This window comes from Coccinella septempunctata, chromosome 4, assembly GCF_907165205.1.
Source record: "Coccinella septempunctata chromosome 4, icCocSept1.1, whole genome shotgun sequence".
NCBI classification, from domain to species: domain Eukaryota; kingdom Metazoa; phylum Arthropoda; class Insecta; order Coleoptera; family Coccinellidae; genus Coccinella; species Coccinella septempunctata.
The window spans coordinates 26,666,592-26,682,600 of NC_058192.1; the positions used below are offsets into that span (position 1 = coordinate 26,666,592).

The 16,009-nt window shown below is 35.3% G+C and overlaps 1 protein-coding gene across 4 annotated transcripts in view; it reads right to left on the reverse strand.

Moving 5' to 3' along the window:
* The window catches only part of LOC123311459, a 90,787-nt gene that overhangs the window by 19,569 nt on the left and 55,209 nt on the right, over positions 1 to 16,009 (reverse strand). The window lies entirely within an intron of this gene.

Consider the following 16,009-nt stretch of genomic DNA (forward strand, 5'->3'; position numbering starts at 1 on the left):
GTAGTATCTTTACTCAGAGATGCAAAGATGCATTTCAGGGATATACATACATTCGACATACTTCAACCGAACAAAATCACTCTTAAATTGTCTACCTCCACATACAACAATAGCTTAGTGAATCATTCCCGATTAGAATTATTTTCACCAAATTTGTTCACACGATGCGGCTATTAATCTCTAGACCTTTCACCTTTCATTCAACCCAATTAACCTAGAGCCATTTCGCGGATTTTCAATTGGAAAAAATTGGGCCAATTATGGAGCTTAGTACACATATAATACCCTCGGGTCAGGTATGCTGTTGAAAATATATCCGAGCTATTTCGGAAATTATGAAAAAATCTTATTTTCCTTTAGAAAATTAACTTCAAACATATAAACAGGAAGATTCGCCTTCATATAGTCTATTAAAAACGGTTAATACAAAACTAATCGCAATTTTGTGCTGAACATTTGCATGTTAGGGTTTTCGACAATGAACTTCCTTCTTAAAATATTTGCAGATCTCTTCAACATCACTGGAAACACTCTACCACTTTCCTATTTCAAATAACACACCCATTATATCTTTGCATTGTTAGATAGCTGATTTGATGGAAAAGCGAACAGTATGATACCCGACAACTGTTTGGAAATAAAATGTACACAAGGTATTTTAACTCATGATTCTCAAATCATAACCTATATTGGTTATTGTTTCAGTGGATTGACTACATAGCAAAATAGGGCGAGTTTCCTAAATATCGGGATGTATTGATATCTAGTTAGCCTAGACCAGTTCCATGCATAAAAAAAATATTGCGTTACAATAGCAACGAACAATAAGTCATTAGAAGTGTCAAGTGTCAGTGTGAAGTTTGAGGTCAAAAAAAGTAAACCAGAGTTACGCAATAAATTAAAAGAAAGGAGATGTCCACCGAAATTGTGAAAATCGAGCCATCATCGAATACATGTATTTAAAAGGGTTAAGAGGTAAGCAGATTTATGAAGATATGCTTAATACCACTGGTGATCAATGTCCTTCGTATGCGACCATGAAAAATTGAACTGCGGGCTTTAAAAGCGGCAAATTTTCCATTGAAGGTGATGACCGATCGGGAAGTTCATGACATGATTTTATCAGACCGTCGAATTGGGCTAAAACGGATATCTGAAGCACTGAATATTTCATACGAACGCATTCATAATAAAGTTCACGGACATGAGAAAATCCTCAATGTTGACCAAAAGCGTGCAAGGGTAGAAGCATCGCGTTCGATCTGTGCTCGAATTGAAAACGATGTTAAACCGAATTGTTACCATGGATAAGAGATGAGACTTGGGTACATCTACGATCCAGACAATGGTTCTCCAAGTCCTAAGAAGTTTCGTGTCCAAAAATCAGCTGGAAAAGTTCTTGCTTCAGTTTCTTGGGATTGCCATGGAGTACCTAATCATGATTGATTTTTTTGGTAAGGGTAGAACAATAACCGGAGATTACGATTCGACATTACTGACCACTCTACGAGAAAAAATTGAAGAGAAATGACGCGGAGAGCTATCCAAAGGTGTTTTGTTTCTGCAGGACAACGCCCCTGCACACAAATATCATGTTGCCATGCAAAAAATTCGTGATTTAGGGTTTGTATTACTAGAACACCCCCCTTATTCACCAGATTTGGCACCATTCGACTATGATCCCTTTCCTCAACTGAAAAAAAGTTTAAAAGGTCGTAAATTTTCTTCCATCGAGGAGGTTATAAGATCCGTGGAGGTCTGGTTTCCAGAGCAAGAAGAAACATTTTTTTGAAAGGTCTAGAGACGTTGCAGGTTTGCTGTAATAAATGTATCCAATTAAGGGGAGAATTTTTTTTTTATTAATCTCAATAATTATTAACAATCAGAATAATATTCTATAAGTTAATGTGTTAACAAGTAGTGTTTGCCAGTAAGGGTTGAAGTAAAATATTTGAGTGGTTTTCCATTCTTGCGTGGTGATGTTTGCTTCTATGCTTGATGACTTCTTCAACGTATGGTATATTTAGGTCTTCATGTCTGGTTGGATACATACCATGGGGCGTTGGCCATCATGCGAAGTATTTTCGATTGCGTTCTTTGGATCGGAGCTATGCTGGATTTGCTTGCGCATCCCCAGATTTCTATCCCGTATGTCCATATTGGGGTGATGATAGTTTTATACAACAATATTTTGTTTGTAAGTGGTAACTTGGATTTTCTTCCGATGAGCCAATTAATTTCCCTGACTTTCAGGTCAATTTTTTTCTTTTTTTGATAATATGTTCCCTCCAGGTTAGTCTAGTGTCTAGATGAAAGCCTAGGTATTTTGCTGATGTAGCTTGTGGAATTATTATGTTGTTCAATTTGATTGGAGGACAATGTTGCTTTCTCAGTGTAAAGTCTACTTGTTGTGATTTGGTTTCATTTATTTTTATTTTCCACTTTTTCATCCAGATTTGTAATTTGTCTAGGTGTTCTTGTACTAGTTTAGTCGCTGTTGCTGGGTCTTCATGTGCTGCCATTATTGTTGTGTCATCAGCAAATGTTCCTGTTGTAGTGTGAGCTGTTATTGGTAGATCCGAGGTATAAAGTAGGTAAAGGAACGGGCCCAGCACGCTTCCTTGTGGGACTCCAGCTTGAATGGGACAATAATCTGATACTTCATGCCCTACTCTAGTTCTAAACTGTCTGTTTGTAAGGTACGAATTCAGTAAATTGAAGAATTTTAGAGGAAGAATATTTCTTATCTTGAATAGGAGTCCTGAATGCCATACTTTATCGAACGCTTGACTCACATCCAGAAAGACTGAAGTACAGTATAGCTTCTTTTCAAACGCTTGGTTTATGGTTTGCGTTATTCGATGCGTTTGTTGGACAGTTGCTGAGTGACCTTGTCTGAATCCGAATTGATGTGAAGGAATCCAATGATCTATGGGAAATTCGGCGTTTATTCTCTGAAGTAATAATCTTTCCAATATTTTCGAGATTATTGGCAGAAGGCTTATGGGTCGATATGATGTCACTTCGTGTGGATTCTTGCCTGGTTTCAGTATCATGAGTACTTCTGCTGTTTTCAGTGATCTGGGCCAGTGCCCGAGTCTCAATATAGCATTAAAGATGTAGGTTACCATGACAGTCCCTTTTCTAGGCAGTTCTTTGATCATCTTTGCAGTTATTCCATCAATACCTGGTGCCTTTTTAAGGTTCAGATGAGTGATTTCTTTGTATACTTCTTTAGGTGTTAAGAACTTTATATTTTGAGTTTCTGTAGGGATGTTAGAAATATTTTCCTCAACAATTTCAGCAATGACCTGGTCATTTGGTTTGAATACCTCTGTCAGGTAATGTGCAAACAATTTCGCCTTTTCTTTTTCGCTTCTAGCCCATCTAGCATTGGTTTCAGTTGAGTTTTTCACTGGGACATTTTGTTTTGTTGGCTTTACCTTGGATTTTATAGGTCTCCATATTGAGTTGTCGTATCGGTTCAATCCGGTGATATATATATATATATTGAATGATTCTTCCTTCAATTCTCTTAGCCTATTTTTAAGTTTATTGCTTATATTATTGAATGCTGTCTTGTCTGCAGGAGCATGTGTGTTTTGCCATCTAGATCTTATTTTGCGTTTTTCAGCAATGAGCTTTTTAATTTCTAATGGTATTGGTTCTGGTTTGTTGTCATTGCAACTTCTTGGAGTACTTTGGATGGCTGCATCCTTAAGAATAGTTGTAAATGAATCAAGTGCTTCTTCGATTTCTTTTTTTTCCTTCAGTCTCAAGGAAAGAGAGACCCGCTCATGAATTAATTTGCGGTATTCAACCCAGTTGGTTTTTCGATTATGTAGTTTTGGTGGAGACTTTTTATTGATTATCAAGGTGCTCAGTGACGCTATTACTGGAGTATGATCTGATGATAGGTCATAGCTTGAACATACATCCATATATGATGAAGCTATTCCATTTGTTATAAAAAAATCTAGTAGATCAGGGGTTTTATTCGGATCACTGGGCCAGTATGTAGGACTTCCAGTAGACAAGAAGGAGTAGTTTTTTTCATGCAACAATTTGGCCAGCTCTCGTCCCTTGGTGGTGGTTAATCGTGAGCCCCAGAGAGTATTCTTACTGTTAAAATCTCCTCCGACAAAGAATTTTGTGCCTAATGTGGTAAAGAAATCTCTATAGTGGTTAATTTTCAGATTGTGTTTAGGGGGACAATAGACAGCTGATATTGTCAATTCATAGGAGAACATTCTTACTTTGACCGAAGTAGCTTGAAGGTGATCAACTTTGTATTCTGGCATTACATAGTGGCTTATTGTGTTTTTAATTAGAATTGCTGTTCCGCCGTGTGCTGTGTTGTCTGGGTGGTTGGTAGAGTAGGTGATGTAATTTGGTATGTTGAAGTATGACCTATCAGTGAAATGTGACTCACTTATGAGGAGGATGTCGATAAAGTTGTGTTGTAAAAAAGTTTCAACTTCATTCTTGTGTTGCAAGAGTCCGTTGGCATTCCATTGTGCTATTCTAATTAGTTTAATGAATTTTGTTGATCAGCGTTGAGAGCATGCTCAAGATCATGCTATTTTGTTGCATTAATTGCTGAAACATGCCTTTAAATTCTGTTAAAAAGGTACTTAGTATTGTTGAACTGTTTTCTTCATTTTGTGTTGTAGTTTTGTTATTTTTGCGTAGAGCTTCAGCATAATTCATTTTCTGCGGCTGTTGTGTTGGTAATTGATTATCCATATGTTTGTTGTTGAATGATGTTTTTTGTATGTTCAACCTATTATTATCGTTGTCAGGTTTCTTGACTAGGTCATGATAAAATTGACATCCTCTATAGTTCGCTGGATGCGGACCATTACATAATACACATTTTGCTGGGGTATTGTTGCTTTTTTTGCAATGTGCCGTATTGTGCTCCCCACCACACTTCACACATGCATATGGCCTATTGCAATAGGTTTTAGTATGTCCATATTGTTGACATCTCATGCACTGAATTAGTCCTTTCACTTTTTTTGGTGGTTCGATTGTCACTAACCTGTTCTGTATGCCATGTATCTTGTAAATTTCTTTGTTGTTCAGGGCTGGTTCAAGATCAACGAAAAATAAATTCAGAGGTTCTCTTATTATCCTACTTTTTCCATTGTGAATATTTCTTACTGTGTGTCCTTCTTTGGAGAGTTCCAGCTTGATATCCTCTACATTTGTTGTGTGATGGACATTTTTTATAACAACTCTAAATGCTCTTTCCTGCTTTGGTTGATACGTGTGGTGTATTATATTATTATTCCTCATGTGGTGAATAAGTTTTCTATAACCTTCAACAGTTAGACAATTCACTTTCACAGTATTGTCAGCTAGGCTTTTTGTGGTGAATTGATCCATTTGAAGGATTTCACTCATGATGGAGATCATCTCATTGTAATTATTAACTCCGTAAACAAAAATGGGCGGAGGGCGAGGAACCTTGGTGATTGGTTTATCTGCTTTATTACTCTCTTCTTTATCTTCATTCAGACTGCTGAATCTATTATGTGTTGGGATTTCATAATTTTTTGAATTATTAATTTTCCTTTTCTTCGTTGTACGTCCTATACTTTGCCAACTTTGTTGATTTTTGTTTGTTTGATTTATTTCACTAGCGCTGAATCCAACGAATTCTTCCTCACTTGTTGAGGACATTCTGTAGTAACTATAGTCTATCCAAATCCGAGAGGCCAGCGTAAACAAACTGACCAGCGCGTGATCTTATTTAAGGTACTCCTCTTATTGGTCAAAGCTTCAGGAACGCCATGTTTGCAGGTGGGAGTAATGCAGTACCGCATTACGTTTGATTCATTGATTGTATGCGAATTGTTGTGCAGAACTGCAGAGATCATTCATTGCTTTTTCTTTCGTAAATTGGTTTATAGTTGTAGCAAGTTATTCAAGTTACAAGCATTTAAGATAATGTCAAGTACTGATACTGCTGAGGAATCGCGTGTTGACTTAAGTCCTCCAAAAAAGAGACGTCTGAAACGACACTTCAGTGCCGAGATAAAAGATATGATTTTGAATACTTATAGAATTGAGATTATTCAAAATGCAGGAATGTGTTCAAAGGACGTAGAACTCCGAGTTGCTGAGAGACTTGGCATTGGAGCTCGAAGTGTTAGGAGAATTATTTCCGAATACATAAATTCCGGTGTTCTATCACAGCCGGCAACAAATCAAAATCGGACCACCAAATGGGAGTCCTTATCAGATTTCGATAAAAATGTAATACGGCGAAAAGTTCACGAGTTTTTCTTCAGAAATGAACACCCGACTATAGAGAAAGTATTAAAAATAGTTAATGAAGACTCGAACTTGCCAAATTTTAAGAAGAGTACCTTCTCTATAATATTGAAAAAACTTAATTTCAAATATGGACGTCGCCAACGCAACAGTTTTTTAATGAACCGTGACGACATTAAATGTTGGAGAAGAAACTATCTCACGAAAATTAGGACCTTCCGTGATGATAACAGGAAGATTTACTGCTTGGATGAAACTTGGGTAAATACCGGTCATACTAAATCCAAAGTGTGGACCGATGAAACAGTTACATCTTCTCGGCAAGCGTTACTTGCTGGATTATCTACTGGATTAAAAATCCGTCTGGGAAGGTCTTGAATTTTGAGTTTAACCCTTTGGTTTCATAAAGCTTGATCAGAGAATCAACGATCGAGTGACGGATGAACGTCAATTAGTTTTCAGTCGATAAGTTGGTCATAAGCATTCGGAATATCATTCTTTCACCAAATAATTATCTATACACGCCCATTTGATGATTCTCAACTGCTACTCCTCCAATATATTCGGGAATATGAAAGTTTCAATGATTTCCTTCGGGAAATCGAATGCCAAATCGTTGATCGAGCAATCAAAGTTTTCTGAAACTTGATGTAAGTACCTTTTTGGTGGAAAACAATTTCAACATTCTTTTTCAAATGAAGTGAATATATTTTTCCAGGCAAAGGGCAAAGAATTATAGTGTGTCATATTGGCAGTGACACTGGTTTTTTAACTGGAGGACTCTGGACTTTCCAATCCAAAAAAACTGGTGACTACCATGAAGAAATGGATGGTCAGTCCTTCGAAAAGTGGTCGAGGGTATAGTTCCTAAATTGGAGGAAAATTCTATAGTAGTTTTAGATAATGCTCCTTACCATTCAAGGAAAATGGAAAAAATTCCTAATTCACAATTCAGAAAGAGTGATATCCAACAATGGTTGAGGGAGAAAAATATTGATTTCACCCCTGACCTCATAAAAGCGCAATAGTTGCAGATAGTCAGGCAGAACAAAGAAAACTTTGAAAAATACATTGTGGATGAAACCGCAAAGGCCCAAAATATTACTGTACTTAGATTACCGCCCTACCACTGCGAACTGAACCCTATTGAATTGATTTGGGCCGATGTCAAGAATTTTGTGGCAGATAAAAACACCACATTTAAAATGGCTGACGTCCAAAATCTTTTTCAAGAGGCTCTCTCACGGGTTACTTCCGAAAGATGGAGAAAGTGCGTGAAACATGTCAAACAAAAAGTTGAGGTAGACATGTGGAAACTGGATAATATTATGGATGATATAACACCAGTCATCGTCAACTTAGAGGAAAGTTCTGCATCTTCTGACGACACTACGGGGTAGTCACTTTTAAAAAAAAAATATTGTTACACATTTATATACATAGTATTTATTAAAGTGGGAACTTTAGATTAATTGTTCATTACTCAGACTCGTAGATAAGCATACACATTTTTCACTGGAACTGGAACACTCACAAAGTTTTAAAATATAACGCTCTCGGAATTCAATTTATTAGTACACCTCTGCGTTATCACGTTCTTGACGCGTGATCACTTCATGCTGCAATGTTTACCGTTGGCCTCTTGGATTTGGATATACTATAGATGAATGTGTACCTTCCTGTATATCCATATTTATTTCAGTTGACGGGGTATTTACGGCATCTGGTGTCAAATTCATATTTTTATTTTATCTCACGCTATCTGTGGTTATCAGATCCATCCACCATCTGGACTGATAAGGAATCACTTTATTTCTCGATTTCAATTGAATTCTGGTCAACAAATTAGCGGAAATATTTAAATTGTCGAAATTATATTTCCTTTTCTGGAGCGATTTTCGAATTTTACTTAGTAATAGCTCGATCAATCCGGGTTTTTATGCCCGGAGTCGGTGGCTGATTACTAATAACACTTTTTTTGCGTAGGTATAGGATTTTATCAGCGGCTGTTGTTTACGCGACGGCTGCCTGATGTGAACTTAGAGGTGGAGAATATGTTGAGTAATCAAATATTTTGAATTTGAAATTTTGTTTGGTTCTATACTAGGCTCCTAAATGGTTTTCGGACCACGCTTACTCTTAATGATGTTGTGAACCTATCTCGTAAGATGCAGAACAGTGCTCACTGAAGAAGCTGTAGAATGTAAAAGCTGTACAGGAAAGCATTGAAGAAGATCCAAATCAATCAATTCGTCGCCAGTCTCAACAACTGGGGTTGTGTCCTTCCATTTCATGGAAGATTTTAGGAAAGGATCTTGGCTTAAAAGCTTTCAAGATTCCACTTGTGCAGCCAATGGTGCGAAAATTTTCTGGAAATTAAGACTGCGCCTTGTACACACCCAGCCTCGCGGCCACATAGCTCAAATCGTATTCAACGTCACAACATTTTCTATCTGAAAAAGCCTGTTTGATTAACATTAAATTTATAATGAGGATAAAACAATGAGGATTCATTATTAAATTTATATTTCTTTGTTCTACTTCAATGTAAACTTATGTAACTATAAAAAACACCCATAACAAGAACCGAGGGCTCCATACTATCGTAAAATTTTATTATTAGCGCGAAAAACAAAATTATCAAGAGAATATTTACTTGCCAAGATCAGTTTGGCATGATACCATATCGAAATCGAAATATCGCATTTACTTCCAAAACTCTTATTGTTACGAGGTCTGAAGACTGCGCCAATTGTTTCATTTCAGAACTTGAACCTGCACAGAAAATTATTTCCATATATCAAACGGTTGGAAACAAAAAATGAAAGCACTGTGGTTTGTTCACATCCATAACCCGACGTCACCCATTTAAATGAAAGTACTGAACTCGACCAATGTTGTTCAGATCCCAGAAATTAATTCATTTTATCAATATTTCCAAAAACGCAGATCCGATAGGTACGAAAGTAACTACTCGTACCTTACTCTTGCTCTGAAAAAATTTGTGAGTCATTCAGAGAAGAATTTCTGAGGTACAGGATTATTTAGAAGAAATGTTCTGGTTATACAAACAGTAACTTGGTGATTGGGTCATGTATACATACAAATGTTTAAAACACGTCGAATATAAAAGAGTAGGGTAAAATGTTCTGAAAAATTGCTTCAAAATCTGAAATAGGAAAATTTGTAGCATCAAACTTCATGAGAAAGCAACTTTTCCAGCTATAAATTTGGGAAAATTTGACTTCCTTCACTATGAAAACAAAAAACATGAGAACTTTGAATGTAAGTAGGTACTATAAGAATTTTTCATTGATTTCCATCGTATTACTCGCTGTCCAAACAATGAAATAGGCAATAATTGATAGATATAATAAATTGAATTTTTTCTTTATTTCTTTCGAATACTGCATAGAAATATGGAAATTGAATACTTTCTCAAGGTTTTCACCCTCCTTTCCGGAATCAACATTCTGAATTCTGATTGGAAAGTTGAAAATTAAAATCGAGTCGGTAATGTAAAAGAAGCTACCACAAAAAGTCACTAACAGCAGTCGTTGAGATTTATACAAGATAAACCAAAAAGCTTGATAAGTTAGTTAAACATAAAAAACTCTCGAAAAAAGGAAGTGGCACTACAGTGCGAAACCAGACAGACAACCTAGGATATTTATGAGTTTGAGGTTGGGTTTACGGGCTTGTTGACCGAATTGAATTTTCATTCGGTACTTTGAATTTCTACATGTTACATGTTACGTTGATTTTTGTTCTTGACCGCTACCTTGCCTATTCCCTAGCCAGGGCCCTGTCTGTATTCAAATTAAGAGATTTGAACAATTATTAGACTTCATTCCTCAACTTGTTAAAAATTTTTTGCCTGACTAAAATCTTCCCTTTAAACGCCTAGTTCAATCATTTTTTCTAAGGGACATTCAGGTTTTGAAATATTTTTCATAGACCAAACGAATCATAAATAAATAAATTATTGTATTTCAAGAAATGACTGAAATCCTTCAGCCCTACGAAACATATTATTATTTCGTTAAAAATAAGGATCGTTAGTTGGATTCAATAAGATAGTACTGCGCTGCACAAAGAATAAAATAAATTATAATCCATTCTCAGTATGTAGTACATGTGCCTGCATTGACGAATTACTGTTCAACTTCCGCATATCAGACACAAAAAATCACAAGTGACATCCGGCCATGCATCAGTAGGTACTGTTAAATCCACAATGCATTTTGTTCAAGCGGAATGACGTAAAGAAAATTAAACTTTTATATTATGAGTTCATGGATCATAATTTATTTGTAGATTCAGGTAGCTTATATCTCAATCTTTCAAATTCTGACCGTATGAATGACGTACGAATGAATGCGTTTCCTTATCCAATATAATGTCCTTTAAGAGCTTACTCTTGGTATGGAACGGTGCATACGGCCTTAAGTGATGTGACAAATACAGGGTGTGGCGTTATGAATGAATAATATGGTATCTGACAGTAGAGAATGTTATGGTGGTTCAGAAAAATATGTTTTATATCTAGTAAAATTCCCTCAGGTTTTCGATATATTCGACATTTTCTAATATTCAAAAAAAGTAAGGAAACTCTTTGCCGCTATTTCTGATGATAATAATTTTTGGCGCTCATGCATAGTTTTTCTTTAACAAAGATTCAACTCAAATTTCATGTTTTGCTAATTTTTTTTTAACCCAACGCGGTACCTGTAAAAAAGAACATGATCAGCTGGTGACAAATAGTGTCATTGGTTTGAATTTTCGAAAATCTCGAAAACAGAGGGACTTTTACCGAACATATTTTAAGATTTTCTGAATTCATATCGTACGTAGAGTTAACTTAATGAAATCTGCTTCATATTAATAATCGATGTAGGTATTGTCATGAAGACATATGATCCCAATAATTCACAAGTGACAAATATAATAATCTTATCTAAAATTTTTGTTTTATTCAGGAAAATTGCGTTTTTTTTTTCAAATACGTAAGTGAATTGAGAAAAGAGTCCGACACTTGCGAATTATTGGAAAAATTTATCTTCTATGACCATAGATTATTGATACCAAACCGATTTTATGAATTGTACTCTACGTAAGACATAAATTCAAAATATCCTAAACAACTCAGGAGTTATGCATTTTAAAGCCCGTTTGCAACAGCCGAGAATTCTCTAGAGAATTTACTCGAAAATTCATGCGCCGTGAATTCTTTACCGTTACATACGCACTTTCGGTAGAATTCACTGTTCAGTTATCGTACAAAATAATCTCTGCCGTTTTCTTACCAAAATTTGGTAGACAATTCTCCAGAGAATTCTCGGCTGTTGCAAACGGGCTTAAGATCATTGACATATTAGAACACTAGTTATCATTATTTTTCTTCGAAAATACAACGTAATGATAAAAAAATTAGGATTCTAATTTGAAAAACGAAAGTTATGGGCAAATCTTGATCCCAATTTTTGACACAACATTCGGAACACCCTGTGGCAAGTTTTTCAAAACTCAGGAAATGTACAATATTCCCCATTCTTCGACTTGAAAAATGAGGAAACGGTTTGTGCTTAAGATATTTTGAATAGAAATAACAAACATAATGGTGAATACACATAATATATCTCTTTATTTTCAGATTTTTTTCGATATTTTGAAAACCAATTGGACGAATGCAACGATTGGAACAGAAATATATTCAGAATTAAATACTCTAGTATATCAGGAACGAAAAAATAGAAAAATTTCATTTTCATTTCCTGTATAATTGAATGCTCTCAAGCTTCAAGAATATTTTAGCTCAATAGAATATGCCTAACAGTATCATAATCCCAATTTTCATTTCAAATAGGTCCAGTTCTCCAGAAACGTCTAATAGGCCCTCGAACTTGGTGTATCCTGTATTATCGCCATACCCTGTATATATGTGAGCAAAAGCTACTTTCAAATTAGACTCTCTATTCAAAAATAAGAATACGAATAAATTGTTTATGTTGATATTGTTGATAAGGAGAAATCAAGGATTTAATATATTCAGTTAGGCGCTATATATGTAGATCGACATATTGGGTTAAAAATGAAAAATGAACAACTGAATGAACTGAATCGCATCTCCTTTGCTATCTTCTCAGGAGCCATTCTAATCATGATATCACGTTCAATAGTTATATTTCGAACGAACCACCTTTTTGCATTTCACACTTTCTGGGAAAGAGATTTGGAAGTAGAACTTACGCTTATTTCTATACGGGATGATCGAAAACTAAGAGAACGTTTCACTCTGTTGGTGGCATTTTCCACTGGCAAGCAAGACATTCTTTTTTCCGGATTGAATTTCATCTAGACATCATATTATGATGTTAACACTTAAACACACAAAAGTATCAAACTGGTGCCGGGAACAAAATGAACGCTGTTATCTCATAATTGCAGCGATAATCAAGATAATTTATCAGCAAATTTCCGCGATCGGATAATTGAGTAAGTAATAGGTCATTTTCAGGCTTTGATTGCGAACAGGTGAAACGTCTTAGATTCGAAATCATTGCAACAAATCGTTCATTCAAAATGTGCTCAAAATTTGGCATACTATAGCCAGTGAAATCTGGAAGACTTTTACGTCCAGTTTCATAATCGAATTTAACGTCACTTTAAGCTTAAAGCTTCCTTTACTGTCATTTTTAGTAGGGTTAAAGGAAGCTTTAAAATTAAAGCGACTTTAGGTTTGATTATGAAACCGGCCGTTAGTCTTTTAGAAATCTTTAAGAGTTCCCTGACTATAGCTTGCGCTTCTTAAACAAACGATAATTTATATGAACTTCACAATTTTTTCCAAGAATTCTAATTTTTTGCATTACCGAGTCATTACGAAATAGTTAATTTTCTAATTTTATTATTATTATTACAAAAATGTTTAGAGTTTAGGTTAAGCCTGTATTATCTCAGAACAATGGAAAATATTCAGAATTATGCAAAACAAAACTTAAACAAGGATGAAACAGTGGAAAAGAAATAAAAACCCAGAACAAAAATCAGTTAGGTAACGTCCGTTTGTCTTCTATGTCGATCTAGTCTAAGATGTCTAAAAACATGGTGTATGCACTCGTCAATTTCCGAATGAAATGACCTTAAGCGATTTTTAGCGTCTTACCGGTTATGTTACTAGCGGTATCTTGCGGTTACCCCCCACTCTTCCGCGGGAAGAATGATTTGAAAAACCAGTATGAATCGCAAAAATAAGATCGGTTATGTAAAATGATTGATCGTACCTACATGTCAAAACAAAAATAACCTCAACTCAGTACTTGAGTTGAGTTGAGACTGTTTCTCTTATATTATGAAACGGAATCGCAACAAGTTTGCTTCATCATGGATGCTATGTCCGATATTACGATCGAATGTATTTTAAAATAACTAATAGTAAATTGAATATAAGTATAAGCCCTCATTTTGAGATACGAAAAGAATATTACAGACCATCCATTCCTAAGAACTTTGGATACAATACCATGAATCCATGATATTCTTTCAACGTTTCTGCTTAAAAGGGGAAACCTTCGTGAAATTCTGAATATTTTGGTTCTGAACGATAGATATTTGAATAATTTATTCATACTTATGTACAATGGTATTCGCACAAGTAATGTGGAAGAAAGAACTCTTCAGCACATGCATTATAATATGAACATTTTCTGGGTCGTTCTGTTATACTGGTGAAACTTGGTATAAGCTCTATTTCTGGAATGGTGTTCAAGAAAACTGCAATGGGTTCTATAGCAGCTGATGTTTTTTCTACCAAGAAACTACACTGGCGGAGATCAATATTCTTCTCTTTGATGAACGAATGGTATGTTTTGGTGGCCAACATCCAGTTCCTCCAAGAAAGCATTGCTTGCATTCTGCTGGTTAATGGTTTATTTCTTTCCACATTCCGTAAAGTCCATGGACTCGTTCTCAAAAGTATTTTACGGCAGGAATAGAACTATACAGAATAGCACTTTGAACACAATATAATAAATGAAAAATACTATTTTTTCCTCGATAACGTTTTTCATTCAATCGTGTCATACATTTGACAAATAAACAATCCCTTGTCACCGCTTATAACTCTGATCGCGAGCTGGGTTATTTGCGGTAAATACTAATGACGTAGGATATGACGTCATATCACTTCCCCTCCATAACCGGTTTTACGCTAAAATACAACGGTAACTTCAGATGACATAACCACAAGTAACCGGTAACACGCTAAAAATCGCCTCTTATTAGACTAAATCGAAAATAAGAGATTTGTTTCGTGGTGGCGCCACCATGTTCTATCCTTGTTCTATCAAAGAAAGTCTAATGATACTCTCTCATTTTATTTTGTTCTGCGTTGATATCGATCACAAATTACAGTAATCTGTGATCCCGATCGATCAACGAATCCAAAAAAAATGAACTAGACTATTTCGTCAAATGTTAAGGAATATTTGAGATTTACACTTAAGTTTTCCTTGTAAAAACGAATCTGCAGATATTTCAACACTATCGAAGGATTCGAAGGAGTACTTACCATTCTTCTTCAAGATAATTTCTGTTCGACAAATTGTATTCATGAGGAGGATAATTCAACATGATTTAAATAAAACACATGGCGAAATATCCAATATATTCAATTGACGCAAACGTAATTTTCACTATTCTCGTGAAGAATATTTGAAGAGCAGATGAATAACAATAACAATAACAATACCTTTATAGATTCAATAGATTCATGTCTTTCTGTTTCTTAATGCATGCTCACAATTCACATTAAGTATTTTCAAATACAGTTCCTTTGATAAAATATCGTTGAAGTTGCCATAAAACAAACTCTTAGCTGTATCTGTCCCGAATGTTCGTTCATCTGATTTGGTTCTGTCTCAAATTCCAACAACAAAGGGTGATAGTCCAACAACACCGAATTCTTAGCTGTAGTTCTTGATTATCCAGACAGAAAACTGAACGACATGTTGTACACCCTTTCTCGAAACTAATACATTTTCACACACCCATAATCGCTTATAAATACAACACATTCGCAAGTCGTAGGAATATATTCAAATTATTTTCAAATATCAATTGACAACTGTCAATTTCTAAATAGTGCTACCTGCAGTGGGAAAAACGAAACTTATCTCTTATTTCCAAAGATGGAAAAACAAAATCTAATCAGTGCATACTGCATACACCATGTTTTTAGACATCTTAGTCTAGTCTATATATTGATATATAAAGTGACTAGCTGACCCGGCAAACGTTGTTTTGCCATATAAATAATTTCCTAGGGTTGATCGAAGAAGGGTGAAAATTGAGGATTGTATGTATTTTTGTATGTTGTATCATAAAAAAATAGAAATTAAAAATTTTGTCTAAAAAATAAAAAAAAAACTTAGGGGTGGACTACCCCTAACATTTAGGGGGATGAAAAATAGATGTTGGCCGATTCTCATAGATACCGGATAAGCACAAAAAATTTCATCAAAATCGGTCAAGCCGTTTCGGAGGAGTATGGCAACGAAAACTGTGACACGAGAATTTTATATATTAGATGACACTTTTTAAAACTCATTGACGTTTTGAAACGTTTTACTTTTCTCAACCAGTTACGCAAAGTTAAATATTTCGCAACTGATACGAAACGATACTTGCTTTCATAGTTACGGAGTGAAAAATTGAATAATTTCCGTCA